Source organism: Artemia franciscana, unplaced genomic scaffold (assembly GCF_032884065.1).
Source record: "Artemia franciscana unplaced genomic scaffold, ASM3288406v1 Scaffold_209, whole genome shotgun sequence".
NCBI classification, from domain to species: domain Eukaryota; kingdom Metazoa; phylum Arthropoda; class Branchiopoda; order Anostraca; family Artemiidae; genus Artemia; species Artemia franciscana.
Window position 1 is genome coordinate 646,061 of NW_027063105.1, and position 24,480 is coordinate 670,540.

Consider the following 24,480-nt stretch of genomic DNA (forward strand, 5'->3'; position numbering starts at 1 on the left):
TCATTTTAAATCCCGACCAAATCCAGCACCATTGAAGGGAGTCGGAAGGGGAAGCCGGAATTCTTAGAAAACGTGAAAATCGAGGTATCTTACGAATGGGTAATCAGATCTTAATGAAACTTGATATACAGAAGAATATTATGTCTCAGATGCTCCATGTTCAATTCGAATCAGATCCGGGGACATAGAGGGTTGGAGGGGGAAACAGAAATCTTGGAAACCGGAAATCTCAGAAAACGCTTAGAGTGAGGTGATCGGAATAAAACTTAATGGGAAGAATAAGCAAGTTGTAGATACGATATTGACATAATTGGTACGGATCCATTTTTTTTTGGGAGAGCTGGGGGTTGTTAATTTGGAAAAATTAGAAAAATTGAGGTATTTTTAACTTGGGAACGGGTGACCGGATTTTAATGAAATTTGATATTTAGAAGGAATTTATGTCTCAGAGCTCTTATTTCAAATCCTGACCAGACTTAATGACATTAGGGGGAGTTGGAGAGGGAAACTGGAAATCTTGGAAAACGCTTATAAATGTCGTAGATACATGATTGACGTAACCGGACTGGATCCGTTCTCTTTGAGAGAGTTAGGTGGTGCGGTTGGACGATGAAAATTGGTAGGTGTGTCAGGGAGCTGTATAGATTGACTTGATAATCGTTATTCTAGATTCGACCATCTGGGGGCTGAAGGAAGTGGAAAAATTAGAAAAAATAAGGTATTTTTTGCTTACGAGTGGGTGATCCAATCTTAAGGAATTTTGATATTTTGAAGGACCTCGTGGTTCAGAGCTCTTATTTTAAATCCCGATCGGCATTAAGCTTCTGATTTTCCTTTTAAAGCAATCTATTAATTCTTAGAATTTTGCTAGAGCTCATACCATATGAGCTCTTGGCTCTTCTGACCTCGTGGCAAGTGCCATATGAGCTCTTAGCTCTTGTTTCAAGATTGATTCTTGAAAGACAAGGGCAGTTTTATTAGAATATTCAGCTTTTCTAAAAGAGATAAAATTTTAATGTGAAAAGAAATGGTACTGAGCAGGGGGGGGGGGCAACTCCCTCGTATGTGGAATAATTTCGGTTCGTTTCGAGTTTTAATGCTGCTCCTTACTTTCAGTTTAAAAAAAACCTTTTTTTCATTACCGGTTTCTTCATTAGTTTTTTGACAAGTAACAGAATAGATGGGAAATATATAATTTGGGCTATATATTTGCACAAGAGGTGGTTGGGGTATAATTTTTTGACAGTGTGAAGTTAGAAAACAATTCTCACTGTGTAATATGTAAAATAATTATACCTAATATATTTTGGATGCTCACCCGCTATACTTTATCCCCCCGAATTTGCAAATATATAGCTCCAATTTGTTTCTAAAGTATTATATTTGCATCATATTTTGAGCTATTTTATTAGGATTAGTCAGAGAAACGGACTTTACTTAGCTTCTATATAGATATGCGCCGTAACAGAGAAGTACCATTTAGTTTCTTAAAAAATTATGTCGAAATTAAGATAAACCCGTCTAGATAAAGCATCCAGAGAAACATGACATAGTTTTCTTTAGTATATTTTTGCCATTATGGTACTATATGGCTCATTTTTCATTTTTCACTGTCATTTTCACTTAATTAGGGAAAATTAGCTCAAGTAGATTCTTCTGGATTTTGGCAAACTTACGCAACTGAATTTTGGTTTCAGATAGGTCACTTATAAACAGACTGTACAGCTATTAAATTCGTATCTCTCTCGGGACGTCATTAAAGGGAGGGAGATTTGTCCCCTAAATCCCCCCCTCTCCCCTCATATATGTCATTATATTGTCTATCTTCTCCATAATAATCCATATTCTCCTGTTTTACCACTTTTACGTCTTTATGAAATTTTAAATGAATCCAATCTTTTTTGTGTTTTTTTATTGTTCCTCCTGCATATCATGCCACAGGATTTGGAGGGGGATATTGTTTTGTTAAGGTTTTAGTTAACATGTGACATTAAATAAACAAATATATAAAATGAAAAATTTGAAATATATAGAAAAATTTCAAATATAAAATGATAAAATGAAATATATAGAATGAAAAAAGTTTTTTATTTTTTCTAAAAAGTAGAGTTATGAGTCAAACTTTAGCGTAAAGAGCGAGGCGTTGAGGAGGTGACAACCCCTTTCATAAACGGAATAATTTCTGTTCGTTTTAAGTTTTAATTTCGCTCCTTACTTGCAGTTAAAAAACTTGTTTTTTTTTATGTTTAATTTTACAATAAAGCTATTAAAGTTAAGTAGGAAGATCCAATATAACAAAAACAGTAAACAAATTGGAGTAATTCCTGCAATTTTAGGATCAATACTGGGTTATACAAAATAATGCTGTTTTATTTATGAATGGGACTGTAAAGACCAGAGTGGAAAACTATATGTGTTCGAAAAGCAGATTTGAAGATATAATTTTTCTCCAGGATAAAAAATTAAAATTTTTGAATTAATGCACCTTGATCGCATGTGCCATATAGACAAGAGCGATGATTATTTTTTTACTTATAAGACAAGAATTTCCAAAAAAGTTGGAAAGTTTGAAATAATGTCGTTTTTAGTTTTTCGCACGATTTATTTCCATTATGATAAGTATTTATTTATATATGTGTTGGTATATGTAATCGAAAGAGAGATTTGAGCACTCCAAAAGACGGCGGAAAATTTATTAGGTGTTTTCCCAAAGAATTGAAAGTTGACACATTACCAAAGATTGTCCTTTTGGGCCTACCATCCAGGGCCAAACAAGAAGCTAGTCGTCCTTAAATTGGCCGGGAGGTTATAAGGAAAAAATATTATGGAAATTAGAAAGTACTTCTAGTTACGACAGCCAAGAAGTGAAGTTAGGTTAATCCAAATGAAACAGCATCTACATAAAAATATGCAGAATAATTGCTGCAAAAACATTTTGTATGTAGAGCCGCAATGCTTTATCCCAATTTTAAAGGTACAATTAGGTAAAAAGGTACAAAGGTAAAAATTAAAGGTCTGATAGCCACGACACCCAAGAAGTGAAGTTAGGTCTTTCCAAATGAAACAATATCTACTTCATAATATCCAGAATAATTGCTGCTAAAACATTTTTTATGTAGACCCGCAATGCTTTAACCCCAAACCCCTCCACTAATGTGTGATAGTTTCCAGGTATTATCGCAATGCGTCTCTGATGTGAATTCCTTTACCTATAAATTGAATCTACCATGGCGAAACAAAAACTGGAAAAACAAATTACGGGTGCGAAAATGCATTGAGAATATATATAATTCGGGGTATATATTTGTGCATCAGGGGGGGGGGAGGTAAAGTATACGAGGATGCATGCAAAGTGTGTTAGCTACAATGATTCTGCCAAATATGAAGTAAGCATTGTTTTCTAACTTCCTGCTGTCCAAATACTTTACTTTCCCCTCTAATGTACAAATATATATCCCAAATTATATTAGTCCAATGTGTTATGTCACAAACTACTTGTTTTCCACTGAGCGTAAGCTAATTGTCTCTTAAAACAGACAAATGAAACCGGTTTGTTCTCGGGTATTAGACAGTGTAATTCTTGAGTGTTGTTGCTCTAACAGATAAGTACCGAAAGTGATAAAGAGTCAATATGGTAATTAAAAGGACATTAACCTAGTCTCTGTAGGTACCAAATTACTTAGTAATATGATATCTTTTTGACTGAGAGATGCTGTTGACAAAGTTTTAAGAGGAGAACAATGCGGGTTTAGGAAAGGTAGAGGATGTGTCGACCGAATGTTCACTCTTATGGAGGCCCTAGACGGCCAATCATTTTGATCAAAAGCTTTCATCAATCGATTGACTCTAGCATGAGTCTAGGAACCTGTTTGACGTTTGAGTCAAGTGTTGACTGTGATTGATAGAAAGTTTGAATGACTCAATCATTTTGATCAAAAGCAGTGTGTTACATTAGCTTTGGTCAAGATTGAAGGGTTGATTGAAGGGTCGAATGAAGATTAAGTAAAGCACACATCAGTCTATTGACAGAAACTTGATCAAAATGATTGACCTTCTAGGGCCTCCTTTAGGTTAATTACTGAGGAGTGTCTTAGTCAATAAACACGTTTGCTCCTCAGTTTTATAGATTATGAGCAAGCGTTCAATTCTGTAGATAGAAGAGCTTAGGGAAGGTCTTATCCTTGTATGGTATACCAGACAAATATATTAAGAGTATTAGTGCTAGTACGAGAATAACATTGTTGCGGTCAAGATAGGAAAGGAGGTTAACAGAAGGTTTTGTATTAAATCAGGCGTTAGTGAAATCCTATCCTACCCCATTTAATATGGATCAGTTGGATGAACTTAGTCTTGAGGAGAACAGTAAAGGCAGTGGGAGAACATAGAATCAAATGGGGAAGAAAAACTTGTTTGGAATTTGATTATGCTGATGATTTCCGGCAAATTATTTTCGCTGAAGGGAGGATTTTGGAGTGATCGGAAAAATTATTATAACTTAGTCTGTCAGCTAAAAGTTTGCTAAGGGTCGGTCTATCTTAAGTAAAATATTTTACGGGGGATTTTTAATGAAACTTGAGCCAGATTTAACGGCATTATTTTCAAAGATCAGAAATTAACTTAAAAAAAATATTTTTTTCAACTGAAAGTAAAGCAACATTAAAATTCGAGACGAACATATATTATTCCGTTTAGAAGGGATTACCTTCCTCCTCAATACCTTCTTAATTTTGAATGTTTGTCCCAATTTTTTAAGAATGAATCCTAAAACACAAGGCCAGTTTTATTAGAATATTCAGCTTTTTTGAAAGTTATAAAAATTTTAGCTTGAAGAGAAAAGGCACTGAGCTAGGGGAGGGGGGTAACCCCTTCATATACGGAATAATTTCTGTTCGTTTTGAGTTTTATTGTTGCTCCTTAACTTCAGTCGAAAAAAAAATCCTGTTTTGTTCATTTAATTAGACATTGAATTCAAGTGTGATGAAATATTAAATGTGTGGAGCAATGCCGGGGGTGGGGGGGGGGGTGGGGTTGGGGGATGACTTAATTTATTGAGTGCACTTTACTATAACTGTACTTTACTGGAGCCCCCACTGAGCTGTAAACGTCCATTTATTTATATTTTGTGAACCAGTAAAACATAACTGTTTACAGCATTTTTGTGCTTTTTCAGTAATGGAAAAGAGTCTCTCTGTACCTAGAAAATGATTGAAATTTCAAAGAAGAAGAACAGCATCTGTTGAAAAAGTCAAAATGGAGAACAGTGATGATGGGAGCATGTTATTAGGATATTGGGGGAGTCAGAGGGGGAAACAGGAAATCTTGGAAAACGGTTAGAGGAGAGATCGGGATGAAACTTGGTGGGAAGAATAAGTGTAAGTCATAGATACATGATTGACATAACCGAACTGAATCTGCTCTCTTTGGGGGAGTTGGGGTTGTGTTAGTTCGAAAAAATTAGAAAAATTGAGGTATTTTTAACTTAAGAGCGGTTGACCGGATCTTAATGAAATTTGATATTTAGAAGGAACTCATGTCTCAAAGCTTTTTTTTTAAATCTCGACCAGATCTGGTTACATTGGTGGGAGTTGGAGGGGGAAACCGGAAATCTTGGAAAAACTCTTAGAGTGGAGAGATCGGGATGAAACTGGGTGGGTAGAATAAGCAAATGTCGTAGATACCTGATAGACATAACCGGGCTGGATCCGATTACTTTAGGGGAGTAAGGGGGGGGGGGGTCCAGTGCTTTGACGACTTTGGTGCTTTTGGATGTTCTAGGATGATGAAAATTGTTAGGCATGTCAGTAACCTGGACAAATTGACTTGATAAAGTCGTTTTCCCCGATTCGACCATCTGGGGGCTGAAGGGAGAGGAAAAATTAGAAAAAATGAGGTATTTTTAACTTATGAGTGGGTGATCGGATCTTAATGAAATTTGATATTTCGAAGGACCTTATGTCTCAGAGCTTTCATTTTAAATCCCGACCGGCATTAAGCCTCTGATTTTCCTTTTAAATCAATCTATTGATTCTTAGAATTTTGCTAGAGCTCATACCATATGAGCTCTTGGCTCTTCCGACCTCGTCACAAGTGCCATATGAGCTCTTACTCTTGTTTTATCATTATTATTATAACTAGAGGCTTATTGAGTGCCTTAGATCTAAACAGGGGTATGATCTTTTTCGGTAATTTGATTGAAAGCTGAAACTTAATGAGACGTACATAGCTGGTAATTTTATCCATTTTTATTTTCTCATGTTATTATGAGCAACAGCTGATATCATTCTCTGCTATTTGCTCTCAAAAGAAGTTCCACTATTTCCATTTGAACTAGGCATTAGGGGGAGGCTATCTATTTTGGTGTGACAGGTGTAAGCCCTTGCAACTCCGAGAATCAATCTCAATTTAAGAGTTTTCTTATTTAAGAGAAACGTTAGCAGAGGTTTGATTATTTTTAAAAATAAATATTGCAGTTCTCTATGTAATTATAACTTGAATTGAAAGAAAACACATTTAAGGGCTTGCACAGACAGATTGTGGTAATACTTTTTAATTTTATGCCTAATGGAGGAAGTCCCAAAAATATTCATTAAAATAAAATATAAAATTACTTGTGAAATAGTTGGTGCGAATTCACCCTTTGTTTTCAATCAGAAAAATAATGAAAAACAAAATCCCCATTTCTATGGATCGTCCTAAGAAACTTGTCAAAGACTATGGGAGAGCATGGTATCTATTCGGAAAATAACTTCTTCTAGACTTAGTTTATCCTGATAACTTAAGCGTCTTAGATGAAGATGTTAGCAAAATGACTGATTATTGGAATTTTTGGAAGCTCGAGGAGCCAGTAGCCAACAGGTTTTAAAATTAATGTGAAGAAGGCCAAGTTTCCTGGACTTTGAAGAAATGAAGATGAAGAGGTAATGTTGGGTATCGAGAAGGTAGTTTAAGTGGATAACTTCACTTACCTGGGTAGTGCTATTGCAAACACCTAAAACAAGAAGAACAATAGGGAATTTTTTTTTTAAGACAGTGGGAAACAAATTAGAGTGAATATTTCGGCCCTATGTTCAAGGGCCGTCCTCAGCAATCCAAATAAGAAAAAACAACTTACAAGGGGATAAAATCAATAAAACTAAAATGAACAGTTTTTCAAAACAGTCCCAGCATCCTTACCTCAGCGAAGTTCAACCAGGACTCTTCGTCGTTATTTAGTGCTATTGACAAGACGGTAGATAGATTGAAGGTGATAGCAGTAGAATAGCCAAGGCTCAGAATGTTTTTCTATTAAGTAGAAAAAAAAGTTAGGAATAATTGGAAGATAAGTCAGCAAATCAAAATCAGACTGTTAGATGCGAAACGTGAGCTCTCGGAATCATGACGGAAGGTTTATTTGGACCGTGAACAACGCGTTCCATTATGGAACAAGATGCCTCCTAATTATTGGAATTTTTACTCAAAAATGAATTTATTTGTAGAAAGCCTATCTGATTCAGGTTTTGTGTGCCGACATCGCTCTGATTTATTTACCTGTCCTTGGGAAAAAAGACACTTTAAGGGTTCATCAATAACTTTTCTCCGTTGTGTTCGTTTGAGAAGGAAGTTTAAGAACAACCTGATTGGATGAAATGCAAGTTCGAAGATGTATTTAGTACTTTTTCTTTTGGTATCCTTTGTTAATTGTTGATGTTTACGACAAACCATAAAATGATTCGACAATGAGCAAGAGATATTTATGCAACATGTACGCATAATTTTAATTCCTGAGGATAAATGCACGAGCTCCCTAGATAAAAGTATTAAGGTCATATTTATTTCTGAAAGTCGTTTGTTGGTTAGAGGTTTCCTCCTCAGAATTTTTAGAATGAGGTTGAAAAAAAACCTCATTCTAAATGTTGGATAATGCTTTTTTTGTTGATGAATTTGGAGGCGCATTTGTTACTTAGATAGAAATTAGGCAACGCCTCTTTTACGCTCCTTCCAAATATAATAATCGTTTCAATCGCTAATAAACCCCTTCCCTAATATACATTGTCAAAACTGTCGTAACATTCGTCAGTTTCTCCTTAAAGTTTCTCTATTGTACGTAACTGTCTAAACTTCAAATGAATCAGCTAAATTCAGGTTCAGGTTCGTTATAATAATAAAACAAATAACAAAAGGTCCAGAGCCCAGCTAAAAAGACAAATTCGTAATACACGGGATGGAAAAAACTTCTTTAAATAAATACAGCATCCATACTTCACTACAAGCAATTCATACAAGTGTAATTAAACATATTCTCCCGTCATTGCCCGGTCAATAACACCGCCCGCTGTCACGTCCAGCGAAATAAACATAAAAAATAATAATAATAATATAAAAAAGCTATTAAAATAAAGTAAAAGATACCAAGAACTCTGGAGAAGGCCTAGGTTCAGTAACATCAAAAACCAGATAAAATGGGAAGAAACTTCACATCCCAAAAGCGATCCGCATTGACTAACAACGATTCACTTATCACATATAAATTTCAATATATCAACATAAATTTAAGTTATCGTTTAATTACTTAAAAATATCAAAAAGTCCTCGATTTCAACTGTTTATTTTGGAAATACTACGGGTATCTTTTGGAATGAATATGCCACTGTTTGAAATTATGACTTTAGGAAGTTTCCGGGATATTCTATACCGGACCGGACCAAGAAAATATATTTTCTTTAATTTTTGCGTCACTCAGTGTAAGCAATTCTGGTCTTAAATATTTAAAGCCATCCCCTATCGTGTCTGTAGCTCGTGCAATGCTTCTCAAGAGCTCAAGTATTGTATGCATATTTCTTCAATTGATAAACTACCTTATCAAGGCGTATTAGTTTAAGTATTAAATTGCTTTTTAACTTGGAAAAGATTTTCTTTCCGACACCATTTTATAACATGAAATAAGTCAAATTTTGTTCGCTTACTAACATAAAAAGAAGCTATGCAATGAAAAAGAAAAGGAACAAAATGTAAGTCACAAAAAAGATTAACTTTTATACTAAAAGTTAAACTTATTGGGTATCTTAGATCTAAACAGGGATATGATCTTTTTTCATAACGTGATTGAAAGATGAAACTTAATTAGACATAGCTGGCTGGTAATTTTGTCTCTTTTTATATTTTATCATATAATTATGAGCATCTTTCTCTGTTATTTTGTATCAAAAGAAGCTTCTTTGCGACATTGAATCCAAGCGTGTTAATCTATAAAATATATGGGGTAATGGCGGGGAGGGGAGGGGGGTTGTTAAACAGCTGAGTTTAGTGAGTACACGTTTGCATAAATGCACTTTAGTGGAGCCCCCATTGAACTGTAAGTGTTTGTTGATTTATATTTAGTGACCCAGTAAAATGGTACTGTTTAATTACCAACAATTTTGTGCCCTTTCAGTTGAAAAAAAGAGTCCAAATTTCGAAGAAGAAGAACAGCATCTATTGAAAAAGTCGAAAATGGAGAACATGAATGATGACAGTAAAACGGTACTGTTTAATTACCAACAATTTTGTGCCCTTTCGGTCGAGGAAAACAGTCACTGTATATTGGGAAAGAGTCCAAATTTCAAAGATGAACGGCATCTACTGAAAAAGTCGAAAATGGAGATAAGTGATGATTGCAGCATGTTTTTAGGAGAGAAGAAACTCACCAAAACCCTATGCGATGACATTGACGAAGTGGAATATGAGGTAGTTGACATAAGTCGGGAAAATAATTATTTTTATTTTTTCGATAACTTGGGAATATTGGGTGTCTACGATCTAAACAGGGGTATGATCTTTTTTAGTAACTTGATTGACAGCTGAAACTTAATTAGACGTACTCGGCTGGTAATTTTTTTTGTAATTTACTATCTTATTTTGCATAGGAGCTGGTATCTTTTCTTAGTGACTTTTTATGAATAAGGGAGTCAATATTGATCGATGAGACTAATTTCTGAGCTAATGAATTCCATTTCAGAGGGTAAAATATTTTTGGGAGATTTTTAATGGAAATCAAATTAAGTCAGATATAAGTTTCTTTTTAAGAATTTTTCTAGTGATGTTGAGACGATAAACTAGCTAATTAAAGTGGACTTGAGGTTCCTGGATCGCCTTAGGTGTGTAAGAAGCAGGATTTTTTCCTTCAGCATATCAGCAGCGAATCTTTCATATAGTTTTAAGGAGTGAGGGAGATGGGACGAAGGTTCCCTTTTTTCTTAGCTTCTCGATTCTTCTTCAAATCTTTAATGGGGAAATAATGGGAACAAAATCGGAAATTTTATTAGCTGGTATTTAATTGGGTATCAGGAGCGAATCTTTCATATAGTTTTAAGGAGTGAGGGAGATGGGACGAAGGTTCCCTTTTTTCTTAGCTTCTCGATTCTTCTTCAAATCTCTAATGGGGAAATAATGGGAACAAAAACGGAAATTTTATTAGCTGGTATTTAATTGGGTAAAGCTAAATGTTCGTCCAGTAGGTCTCTAAACTCCCTAAGACAGAAGAAGGTCCCAGAAAATCCTTAAGACAGCTGTCATCCCCCCTTTTGCACAATAGGTTTGACTCTCTTTTTCTCTGCGGTCACTGAAACTCCCAGGCTTTTTGTTTTCGTTGCTTCAAATCTGTATTCCTGGGGGCTCGGTATTAAATCTCAGCTTCATCTTAATAGACTAATAAATTCACCAATGTAGCCATTGATATGAACAATTTTTGCCCCGTAGTAACTTAAAAAAAGTTTTGAAAATAACAGTGATAAATAAATGCTCGTTTTAAAAAAATCCAGGAGTAGTAAATGTTTACCACGATAGTCTCAAAATTTATCTTTCTGAACAAACTGTTTAGGAGTTGCTGATACCCTCTTATATACTGATTAGTCACCAGAAAATGGTCAGTAACTGAAGTGGTTGCCATTGAATTTTTCCTGTTTTTGTAACTTGATAGATGAACATCAAGAAAAAAAGAAACATCAGAAGATCCACATGGAAAGCTAACTGGTCAGATTCTTTTGATATTACCCATGTACTTCCAGAAGATGATGAAACTACAGGCGCTTGTTGATTTCCGTCCTCGTTTTATAATTTTGTGAGATTGGTATGAATCTCGAGTGTGGTGTTGATTTTGTCATTTATATCGCAAACAACAATTGGATCATGTCTCCATTGATCTTTTCTTTATATCAGGAAGGTTCCAAAAGATTCTTTTTTTTCGCAAAAAAAATGACTGAAGACTGGAAAAGGAAGAACTACCTTCTCTAACCTGGTCTTTTATATATGTGTATGAAGAATCCCCATACGACAGTAAATGATTCTTCCAGATCTTCATGCTAAAAGTAACCTAGATAATTTCGTAAATTTCACAAAATAATTGATATTTTGGTCACATATGCAGTGAACGTCATCAGTAGTATTATCACTACTAATACTTACTGCGTTAATCAGTATTACTACTAACGGCGGTCCCTCCATATATACCCAAAATATCTAGTATTTTTTTTGAAATTTATCACTGTCTATTCAAAGGATTTATTCCTATTAGAACTTTTTATTTAAAAAAAAACAAAAAACTATTGATTCACTCGAATTTGGAATGGATATACTGGAAGAATCAAATAGGATAAGGGTCATTGCCATCTGTTATATATACGAATATAGAGGGGAGGGAAACATAGGGGGTAAGCGAAGAGTAAAATATTAAACTGGAGAGTTTGAAATTCTACAATGTAGAAAATAGGTGGAACAATTTTATTTTAGGAAAAACTTTGCGAAATTGCAGATGGTTTCTTACGAAGGATTGTTGAAAATGCAGTTAGAATTAATCGTGAAGTCGCCTTTGTTTCACAAAAAAGAAGAGGGGTTTTACAAAAAATATTATGAAATCGAAAGGAATGTAAGGAAAATGGAAAAAGCTTTAAAATATAAACCAAGGACAAATGGAGGCCTTTGATAAAATTACTGAAATTGCAGAAAATTTAACCACAATTCAAAACTTTCCAATATTCTCATTAGGCAATTAGCTGTATCAAGCATAATTGTACTATCTTAAGCAAACATGCGAGGAAGCATTAGAGATGATAATCAATGGATACAAAAAAATAAATAGGCCCTGGGTGCTGATAATGTGGTAAATGATTTTTCTAAATAAATTTAAGAAAAGGGGAAGTAAGTAGTAATTGTAATAAAACTTTAATTAAACCAGATCTATGAGAGGTATCAGTGCTATAATGAAGAGCCATAAAGGTTCAGTGCATTATTAGTAATTTTTTTTTGCCAGAGGAACTTCATATTGAAGAAAAGGTCGTTCAAGCTTTGGATGGAGCTCCTTCGATTTGAAATAAGAAGTTCTAGTGTCTTTTTTTAAGAGCCATAATTGATCGGAGGGCAACCAGTTTCCGGCACATTTTTTTTCAACCATTCATTCTATAAAAGTTTTGAGATAGCCATTTTGTCTAAAATAGTCCACAGGTAAATAACTTCTTCCGGGTTTGACACCCTCCCAGCCCCAGGACAAGGGCACCATGTTATTCAAGTTGCCCATTATTAACACTTAAGGTTTTTAAGAAAAGAAGGTGTGTCTGATCATGGACCTAAAAAAAAGCTAAGAATATTAAGGCAAAACCTTTAAGGAAATTTTGAGAGGAATGTCAAACACAATCAACATTAATTATATTTTGTTGGTTTTGAAAAGTGAATATCAGTAGCGAATATGGAATAACTTGGGGTATTATAGGTTGAAACTTTCAAGGTAGGTTAAGGGATGTTGAAGGGAGATTGTAAGGTAACCAGTTCTTTCTTTTTCTTGCCCTTTTTAGATGCTTCCTCTCCTTTACAATGATCAGTTCTTTTTTAATTTTCAATACGTTTAAATTAGTCTAAATATCTAATAGAACTATGCATCCAGGGATGCAATACCCCCATAAATCTGGGGAAAAGATTGTAAATTTTGCAATTTGCGTATTGTTTACATACAGGGTTTATCATTAAGAATAGGAGAAATGTTTGTTGTGGGTGTATCCGAAAGGCTCATGAGAATTAAGGTTAAAATAGTCAAAAGATCAAATAACTTCGCTCTTACATTTTAAGAAAGATTTATTATATTAAGTAAGACCTGTTGGGGTGACAAAACCCCTCACATCTTTTGAAAAAGATGCCGAGGACAATCGACTGATTCTGGGTGTGTTCGGAACGGTTGAGAGTAATTAGGTAAAACTGTTTCGAATGTTGAAGGACATGTAAAACTAAATCAAAAGATACTACTTGCACCCAGCGTATCAAAAAGGTGTGTGTGTAATCTGTCATGAACTACTAACAGTATTAAGCTCGAACCCTCAAGGTACGTTGAGGGGGATTTTAAAAAGTGAGTCGGAGGGCAACTAGACCTTTTCTTATTTAATTTTTTTGAGCCCTCTTCCGAAACTTCTGATTAGTATTTGATTTTAGAAAATTTTGTGTGTGATATCCTGTTTGTAAGAATTTTTATTTGTTTTACTTTCGACTTGAACGTAAATTTATTTTTTATTCGTTTTAAGATCTATTTATTCATTTATATTCAATTTATTATCAACCTATTAATACTAAAAAAACTATTAACAAACGTTAAACGGTTCCTAAGCCAAAGAAGATTTGCTTGTAGATTAGTACCTATATCTCTCTGTTTGCTATGATTGTTTATTTAATTTCGGTTTGTTTTGGTTTTCATTTATTCCCTTAATAGTAGTTTCTGGTTGTTTTGAGTTTGAATTATTTTAAGAAGTTTTCCCTAATGGTCTTAAGTTTAAAATGCCTTTTTTTACTTTTCTTTAAAAAAATTAATTTTTGGGAAATTTTTTTTTTAATTAATTGGAAAAATAATCAGTGTGAGTGTGGTAATTATAGAAGCCTTAGCTTAGTTTCCGTAGGAAGTAACCTGCTTAGTATGATGATACTTAGTATGATGATTTTGAGATTCTCTAGGTCATGTTCTAAGAGAAGAACAGTTTGGTTTTTGGTTGGGGAGAGGACGCATTCGGCTGGTAATTCTGTCTTTTTTTTTATTTACCATATCATCATGAGCTGCAACTGGTGACTTCTTAGGAACTAGGGTGTCAATATTGAATTCAGTGAATAGTTTCTGAACTAATACCTGGTATTTCACATGGTAAAATACTGTTGGGAGATCTTATATGGAAGTTAAATATAGGCAGGTATCAATTTTTCAAGGCATTTTCTAGTGACTTTGACAAAATAAATAAGATAATAGGAGTTAGAAACGGATGTTTGGTTCCCAAATCACCTCAGGCTTGGTTGAAGAAGGATTATTTCCTTCAGCATATCAGTGGCGAATCCTTCATGTAGTTATAAGAATAGTTTTTAGGAGTGAGGGAGACGGAAGCTTCCCTTTTTTCTTAGCTTCCCGATTCTTCTTTCAAACTCTAATGAGTAAATAATGGGAACAAAATATAAATTTTATCAGCTAGTATTTAGTTCGATAATACTGACAGGGCGTCCTGCATGTCCCAGAAAATCCCTAAGACAGCTCTCAAGTCTCCTTTTGCAAGATGACATCATTTCAACCAAGAAGTCTTCTTAGTGTGTTAGTGAAATTTACAGTCCTGAAGACTGAATAATACTTTCAGTTTTTTAGTCTAATTAATATTAATAGACAAAAAGGTTTTCCGCTCTTTATTTCTTTGGTAATTTATACTGCCAGCCTTTTTTGTTTTCGTTGTTTAGATATGTATTACTGGAGGCTCGGCTAAGGTTATTGGCGGTAACCTTGGGTGGTTCAGGTTGATTTAAATTAAGCTGTTCCGGTTTCCTACTACACAACTTCTTATTCTCAGAAAATCAATATTTCGGCGTGCTATTGAACTATTTTCGACCTTATTTTATAATAAAATCGGGTGGACATACGAATTTCTATCTTACTTTTTCGCATTCTATCATCTTCATTAATTTTTATTTCCTGAAAGCTCGAATTTCTTCCTAAGTAGTGTTTAGGTAGATTGATTGATGTTTTTATCACTGGAACACATTTGAGCTGTAATGTCCCTTTAATGTCCCAATGAGCAGTAAATGTCCATAGATGTATGTATATTTTGTGAACCAGTAAAGCGAAACTGTTTACAACATTTTTTGCTCTTTCAGTCGAGGAAAGTCTTACCGTATGTTTAAAAGCGTCCATACTTAAAAAAGAAGAATAGCGTCTATTGAAGAAAGTCAAAAATAGAAAACAGTGATGATGGGAGTATGTTATTAGGAGAGACTCGCTGACACCCAATGCGATACAAATAGTCTATGGCGATGTAGAATATAAAGTAGTTGACATAAATCGGTAACTTTTTTTTTTTACTCTTTAAGGCTTAGTGAGTGTCTTAGATTTAAACATAATTATGATCTTTTTCGGAAACTTGATTGAAAGCTGTTACTTAATGAGACGTACTCAGCTGGTAATTTAATCTTTTTTTATTCACTTATATTATTACGAGCAACCGCTGGTATCGTTATTTGCTATTTTCTCTCAAAGGAGTTCCTCTATTTCCATTTGAACTAGGCATTAGGGGGAGGGTACTAGTTTTGGTGTGATTCTAAATAATTTTAATTAGTTATTAATACCTATTTACCTATTTTTGGGGGTTATTAATATTTGAAGGATGAAAACTTAAAAATGCTCTAAGGTTCAGAGTTTTTTTTTTCGATGAATGACCTTACAATAAATAAATGCCTCACATAGGTCCTGCAAACAAACAGTGCCGGATTTACCTAATTATCAGGTAAATAGGTAAAATAGGTAGAAAAGGGTCTTGTGCTGTAAGTAGGTTGGATAGAATATTTTCTTGTGGACCAAATATATATAGGCGACCTAACCTAGTTTTATACAAGATTCCGATCATTTATGGAGTAGTTTGGGACATACGACTTCCTTTTATGGGTTAAGGCATATACTCCCTCTTAAAATATCAATTTCATGACGCAGTTGGAGCTCCACATTAGAGACAGGGGTTTCTGTTAAAATTAATGTTATATTTTTATTGACAGTGGATTTCTGACTTTACAATATTGTCTATTTCTTAGCTAGGCCTATCTTAATATTCTATAGATTTTAGGCTAAAATCAATAGATTTTATAAATTTGAATTTTGTCGAAGAGGAGTTAATTTCCGCTAATTGTTTTCTGTTTCAAAGTTTATTAATTTTTTTTTATCGTTGACAACATTGTTCATAAGAACCCAAGGCCAAATTTTAACCAAATAATGCTCATAGCAGCTAAAAAAAATTGCAGGAAAGCCGAGTTTTCAGATTATCCAGAGGGTTAAATATGTTTTCATTTTTGTGCCCTTGGTATTTCAACGAATCCGAAGCGGCACACAATGCTTATTCAGGAGTTTAAGGAAGTGAGACGTGTTATAGCTTTGTGGGTAACAAAGTTTGGTACTTGTGTCTTATAGCCACCATATCCAAGAAGTGAAGTTAGGTTAATCCTAGTGACACAATTTTTACTTCATAATATAAAAAATAAATGTTGCTAACACATTTTGCATGCAGCTCCGCTACTCTTTAATCTCCCCCCTTTTTTAAGATTTTTTCCCATTTTTTTTTAGAATGAAGCCTAAAACACAAGAGCAGTTTTATTAGAATATTCAGCTTTTTAAAAGTGATAAAAATTTTAGTTGAAGAGAAAAGGTACTAAGCTGGGGGTGGGGATAACCTCTTCATATACGGAATAATTTCAGTTCGTTTTGAATTTTAATGTTGCTTCTTACTTTCAGTTGAAAGAACCTGTTGTTCTTTTCATTTAATTAGACATTTAATCCAAGTGTGATTAGATATTAAATGTGTGGAGCAATGCCGGGGGAAGAGGGAGGACTTAATCTATTGAGTGTACATTACTATAACTGTATTTTAGTGGAGCCCCCATTGAGCTGTAAATGTCCATTGATGTATATTTCGTGAACCAGTAAAACATGACTGTTTACAACATTTTTGTGCTTTTTCAGTCATGGAAAAGAGTCTCACCATACATTGAAAATAATTCAAATTTCAAAGAAGAAGAACAGCGAATATTGAAATAGTCAAAAATGGATAACAGTGATGATGGCAGCATGCTATTAAGAGAAAAGAAGAGACTCACCGAAACCCAATGAGATACCAATAATCTGTGGCAATGTAGAATATAAGGTAGTTGACATGAATCGGGAACAGTTTTTTTTATTATTATTATTATAAATAGAGGCTTATTGAGTGTCTTAGATCTAAAAAGAGGTATGACTATTTTCGGTAGCTTGATTGAAAACTGAAACTTAATGAGACGTTCTCAGCTGGTAATTTTATCCATTTTTATTTTCTCATAATATTAGGAGCAACAGCTGGTATAATTCTTTGCTATTTGCTCTCAAAAAGAATTTCACTATTTCCATTTGAACTAGGCATGAGGCTACTACTCTTGGTGTCACATGGCCATGCAGTTGCAACTCTGAGAATCAAACTAGTTTTGGGGGAATTTGTTTTAAACTTATTAAATAAACTAAACTTATTAGTTTGGGGGAGGCTACTAGTTTTGGTGTGACAGGTGCATATGGTGTAAGTAACTAGTAATTGTGACTTATGATGGTGGGGAGGGGGTTCCGTGATAGGATCTATCCATAGAGGAATTTATAATGGGGGAAGAGAATCGTCATGAAGCCAGCGCTGGATTCTCTAGCACTATTTAAAAAACAATGAGAAATTCGCTTAAGTTTTAATGTCGCTCCTTACTTTCAGTAGAAAAAAACTTTTTTTTTATTTAATTTCTTAACATTTTTGAATTAATGCGGGTTCTGATTTTGGCTCACCGTTTATGAATAATTACAACAAAATTTGCATATTAATTTTCCTTTTTTTGGCTAAATGGCTTTCTCAAAGTTTTGATCGGACGATTTTAAGGAAAAATGGGCAGGGGAGGGGGCCTAGTAGCCCTCCAATTTTTACGGTTAGGTAAAAAAGTCCAATAGAACTTTTAATTTTATTTGAAGAACGTTTTTTATTTGTAATAAATATACGTAACTTACAAATTAACTTACGCAATAAACTTCATATCTGGGTGTTTTTTATTACCTCTATGAGGGGGTTCGTCCCCTCTTCAATACTTCGCTCTTTATACTAAACTTCGAATTTTAATCCAATTCTTTAAGAATTACCCCCAGAATCAAAAAGGCCGTTTAGTTAGAATAAATATCTCTTTTGAAACTACTAAAAAAAAACTTTAGTGTAAAGAGCGAGGTATTGAGGAGGGAACGAACACTCTCAAATACATGATTATTTTTTCCTCGTTTTAAGTTTTAATGTTACTCTTTACTTTCAGTTGAACAAACTTGTTTTTGTTTTGTTTTTTATTGTTTTAAAAAGTAGAGTTGTGAGAAAGAGTCAAACTTTTGCGTAAAGAGCGAGGCGTTGCGGAGGGGACAACCCCTTTCATATACGGAATAATTTCTGTTTGTTTTAAGTTTTAATGTCGCTCCTTACTTTCAGTTAAAAAAAGTTTTTTTTTTTAATAGTTCCGGTAAGTCCATAAGCCTTTCATCGCGTAGATGGTTGATTAAACTTAAAGTAAGAGTAGAGTGGCAAATTACATAATAGTTCCACCAGGGTACACAAAGTAAGAGGAGACTCCCATTTACCGATGGAGTATCAGTTGTTTCTTTTTCGCATGGAAAAGGGCTTAGCCCTATAGCCTTTCTTTGCATAAATGCCCTATTAAAAATCTACATTCAAACGAACCTTTGCAAGGCATATACAGCCCTCATTCGAACCTATGCAGTCCTCTTCGTCCTTCATGGCTGTTTAAGATTAACAGTAGTAAAACCTGTATTTGGTGGAATTATAACGTTAGTGGAATAGACATGGGATAAAACCATCCTCAGATTCTTTGGGGACTACAGCTAAACCTTTCAATCACAAAGCCTCCTCCCTCGAGAAGTGATGCATTCAGATAAGTATTGCCATGTGCGGCTGTACAGTTTAGTCAAGGGCACTAGGGGGAGGCATGGGGAGCAATTGTTCCCTATATTTTGAAACATACCCTTATTTGGCATTTCCAACCGATAAAAAGAAAAAGCCCAAGCTCCCCCCGTAAGATTCTCAAAATTGATTTTTTTTTTTAAATCAAGAAAAAGCTGAAGAAAATAAAAAATGCCCTCCCTCCCAGATTTGTAAAGCTACTTTTTTATGTTTATTTAATAAAAATCAAAAAGATCTTTGCCCTCCCCTTAAAATTTGTGAATTGACAGCCCTGGTTGTACTGGTTTCAGGTGGTTTCGGCTGTGATTGGCTATTAGTAGCAGTCAGTAAACTTCAATTGACTTTGTCAATTTTCCGTCAAATAAACGATATGATTTTTTTCGTAATACTGATCAATTTTTTTTACTATTAACATTGTAAAATAATCGATATAATTCTGCTCAATATGTTAATTTTGTTATTTCTCTGACTTAACACCACTTTAAAACTTTATTTTCTTGAACTAAAACAGAAAAATGGTTTATTTCTTACTGAATTGTTTATACCTCGATTACAGTACTATAGAATATTTTGGATAGAAATACAAAGAGGAAAAACGGAGCTATTCTCGGGCCATGAAAATATTATTCACTTAGAAGCAACCGAATGTGTGAGAGAAATTTCTCTGTGATAGGTACAAATTACTAGTGAAATAGTTGGTGCGAATTTGCCCTTGGTTATCAGTCAGAAAAATAATATGCATGCTAAAAGAATTTTGTTTTATTGAAAGAAATTTAAAAGGGAAACCTAGGATTGACTTTTTGCTTTTACAGAATGTGTCTGCGCATTCATAGGTAATCGATTAGTTGAATCATTGTTCTGTAACTTATAGGTCAAATTTTTAAATGTTAAAAATTATTCATTACAAAACAGAAATTTGTTGATAAATGCAAACATCATTTAGATAAGATCTACCATTTTCTAAATAACTATTACAAGCCTGGCTGAGCTTAACTTGTATTTTGGGGTCAACACAGAAAATAGAAAACTTTTAAAAAGGTTGGAAGGTTAAAACCATGAAAAAGGTTTAAAAATGCTTACACATTTAAAAATAGCAAAAGAATGCACCGTAGTTTTAGCAAAATATAAAAAAAAGATAACAGTTAAATAAAAGATGAAAAAACATGTATACACATACACGGGCCATAGTATGTCATGAAAAATAAAACAGATTAGACTGGCAAATTCAAAAAATGGCAAATAAAAGCTCAAAAAGGAGGAGCTTAGCGAATATTTATAAACAACAAGCAGTAAATTAGTTGCGTATTTTGTTAATATTTTGACTGATATAAGGGTATTTTTATTTCATATTTTGAAGTTGAAAAATAAGATAAGAACAGCCTGATTGACGGTCCAGGATGGATCAGGTCTGAGTAAGGAGGACCTTTTGAGGGTACGATTTTATTGCATTTTTTTGGAAACAGAGACAAAAATTGTGTCTCCTGCATAAGTCCTTCTAAACTAAATGTATCTGAGAAGAATAAAATGGAACTTCATCTTCTTAGTAAATTATTCGCAAGGCTTTTCGTCGAATAGATTTAATATTTTCTGACTCTTATTAGTTGATCTTGAATTTGTTCAGCTATTGGCTTCTTTCAATACCAAATTAGTTAGAAAAGGGTCTTCTGCTGTAAGTAGGTTGAAAAGAATATTTTCTTTTGGGCCGAATAAATGACCTAACTTACTTTTATACAATATTCTGACCATTTACGGAGTAGTTTGGGACATTCGACTTCCTTTTATGGATTAAGGTATACACCCAATCTTTAAATAGGAATTTCTTGACGTAGTGGGAGCCTCGCATTAGGGAGAGGAAGTTTTTGTAAAATTAATCTTATATTTGGATTCATAGTGGATTTCTAACTTAGGACTTAGGATTTTGCATGCAGATTCGCTATTCTCTATCCCCCCCCTTTAATTTTCAATGCATTTTCTCACCCGTAACTTGTTTTTTCAATTTTTGTTTCGTCACAGTTGATTCAATTGACAGTTACACAGTTTGAAACAAGGGAGACGCATTGCGAGAATAGCTGGAAAATATATAATTTGGGAGACTTCACTTCTTAGGTGCAATGGCTATAAGATACAAGTACTCATTGTTTGTTTCGATATCATATTTTAAATTTAAGGAATTGTGACAACAATTTATTTAATGGCGATGCAGAAATTTATGGCATATTTCATGGCGAGGTATATGATTAAAGAAAAGAGATGAAAATACAGAAAGGAACACATATAAAAATTCATTAAGGTTAATTTTACCTATCAATGGCCACGAGCCTGAGAAAATTTGCCTGATTTTCGAAAAAAGAGAAAGATCCCCATAGAAACGTTTCAAAGAACCTTACTATACAGGTTTCAAGCTCATATCTGCAAAAATGCGGAATTTTGTATGTTTGCCAGCAGAAAGATCATGGGTGCGTGTTAATTCTTTTTTTCCTACGAGTGGTCGTATCGACTGAATGGTCCTTGAACATAGTGAGAGGAAATTAAAAGTTCAAGTGCCTTTTTATGGCACTTGGTATTAACCAAGTGACATATAGCAATCGCCAATTCTGTCGGTCTGTCTGTCTGTCTGTCGGTCTGTCGGTCCCGGTTTTGCTACTTTAGGCACTTCCAGGTAAGCTAGGACGATGAAATTTGGCAAGCGTATCAGCGACCGGACCAGATTAAATTAGAAATAGCCATTTTCCCGATTTGACCATCTTGGGGGGAATTGGGGCACGGTTAATTCGCAAAAAATAGAAAAAATGAAGTATTTTTAAGTTATGAGCGGGTGATTGGATCTTAATGAAATTTGAGGTTTAGAATGATATTGTGTCTCAGAGCTATTATTTTAAATCCCGACAGGATCTGATGACATTGGGGGGGAGTTGGAGGGGGAAAACCTAAAGTCTCGGTTTTGATACTTTAGGCACTTCCATGTAAGCTAGGACGAAGAAATTTGGCAAGCGTATCAGGGACCGGACCTTATTAAATTAGAAATAGTCGTTTTCCCGATTTGACCATCTGGGGGGGGGGGGCGGCGGTTAATTCGGAAAAAATAGAAAAAATGAAGTATTTTTAACTTATGAGCGGGTGATTGGATCTTAATGAAATTTGATGTTTGGAATGATATTGTGTTTCAGAGCTCTTATTTTAAATCCCGACTGGGTCTGATGACATTGGGGGGAGTTGGAGGGGGGAAACCTAAAATCTTAGAAAACACTTAGAGTGGAGGGATCGGGATGAAACTTGATGGGAAAAATAAGCGCAAGTCCCAGATACATGATTTACATAATCGGAACGGATTCGTTCTCTTTGGGGTAGTTGGGGGGGGGGGGGTAATTCTTAAAAATTAGAAAAATGAGGTATTTTCAACTTACGAACGGGTGATCGGATCTCAATTAAATTTGATGTTTAGAAGGATATCGTGTCTTAGAGCTCTTATTTTAAATCCCGACCGGATCTGGTGATGGGGGCGAGGAGTTGGGAGGGGGAAACTTAAAACTTGGAAAACACTTAGAGTGGAGGGATCGGGATGAAACATGGTGGGAAAAATAAACACAAGTCCTAGATAGATGACTGACATAAACGGAACGGATCCGCTCTCTTTGGGGTAGTTGGGGGGGGGGGGGGGTATTTCTGAAAAATTAAAAAAATGAGGTATTTTTAACTAACGAACGGGTAATTGGATCGCAATGAAATTTGATATTTAGAAGGATATCGTGGCTCAGAGCTCTTATTTTAAACCCGACCGGATCTGGTGACATTGGGGGGGGAGTTGGGAGGGGGAGACCTAAAATTTGGAAAACACTTAGAGTGGAGGGATCGGGATGAAACTTGGTAGGGAAAAAAACACGAGTCCTAGATACTTGATTGACATAACCAGAACGGATCCGCTCTCTTTGGGGTAGTTGGGGGAGGGGGGGGGGGGTTAATTATGAAAAATTAGAAAAAAGGAGGTATTTTTAACTTACGAACGGGTGATTGGATCTCCATGAAATTTGATATTAGAAGGATATCGTGTCTCAAAGCTCTTATTTTAAATCCTGACCGGATCTGGTGACATTGGGGGAAGTTTGGGGTGGGGAAATCTAAAATGATGGAAAACACTTAGATTGGTGGGATTGGGATGAAACTTAGTTGGAAAAATTAGCAGAAGTCTTGCATACGTGATTTACATATTGGAACGGATCCACTCAATTGTGGGGGGGGGGGGGTAATTATGAAAAATAAGAAAAAATGACATATTTTTAACTTACGAAGGAGTGATCGGATCTTCATGGAACTTCATATTTAGAAGGATCTCGTAACTCAGATCTCTTATTTTAAATCTCAACCGGATCCAGCGTAATTGGAGGGGGGGCAGTTGAGGGGAACCAGAAATCTTAGAAAATACTTAAGAGGTGAGATCAGGATGAAACTGGATGGGAAGAATCAAAACCTGTCTAAGATACATGACTGACATAACTGGACCGGATCTGCTCTCTTTGGTGGAGTTGGGGGGGGGGGGGTAATTTTGAAAATTGAGGCATTTGTAACTTACGAAAGGGTGACCAGATCTTAATCAAATTTGATATTTAGAAGGATCTTGCGCTTTAAAGCTCTAATTTTAAATACCGATCAGATCCTTTGACATTCGGGGGAGTTGGAGGGGGAAACTGGAATTCTTGGAAAACGTGAAAATTGGGGTATTTTTATTTTACGAACAGGCGATCGGATCGTAATGAAATTTGATATTTAGAAGGAATTCATGTCTCAGAGCTCTTATTTAAAATCCCGACCAGATCTTTTGACATTGGGGGGAGCTGGAGGGGGAAATCTTGGAAAAACACTTGGAGTGTAGGAATCGGGATGAAGCTTCGTGGATAGAATAAACAAATGTCCTTGAGACGTGATTGACTGAACCATACTGGATTCACTCTCTTTGGGGGGGGGGGTGAGGGGAGGGGTTCAGTGATCTGGCGAGTTTGGTGCTTCTGGACGTGCTAAAACGATGAAAATTGGTAGGCGTGTCAGGGAGCTTCACAATTTGACTTGATAAAGTCGTTTTCCCAGATTCGACCATCTGGAGGGCAAAAGGGAGAGGAAAAATTAGAAAAAATTAGGTACTTATAACTTACGAGTGGGTGATCGGATCTTAATGAATTTTGATATTTAGAAGGACTTTGTGACTCAGAGCTCTTATTTTAAATCTTGACCGGCATTAAGCCTCTTATTTTCCTTTTTAAATCAATCTATTGATTTATAGAATTTTGCTAGAGCTCAAACCATATGATCTCTTGTCTCTTAGCTCTTCTTGCCTCGTCACAAGTGCCATATGAGCTCTTAGCTCTTGTTTAAGTGACCGAAAAAATTGGAGGGCAATTAGGCCCTTTCCCCGCCCCCTTTTCCCTAAAACGTCCGATCAAAATTTTGAGATAGATATTCGTTTTCTTCATCATAGTTGAAATGCCAAATAACTATGCCTTTGGATATAAAATGGCCCACCCTGCAA

General features: G+C 35.0%; 1 long non-coding RNA gene across 1 annotated transcript in view; it reads left to right on the forward strand.

Annotated features, from left to right (window-relative positions):
- Positions 1-24,480, forward strand: part of LOC136042823 (uncharacterized) — a 61,702-nt gene that overhangs the window by 25,339 nt on the left and 11,883 nt on the right. Inside the window, exons 3-4 of the long non-coding RNA XR_010621446.1 lie at positions 9,410-9,702; positions 16,964-17,144. This is a non-coding gene — a long non-coding RNA (uncharacterized LOC136042823). The remainder of the gene's footprint in view (positions 1-9,409; positions 9,703-16,963; positions 17,145-24,480) is intronic.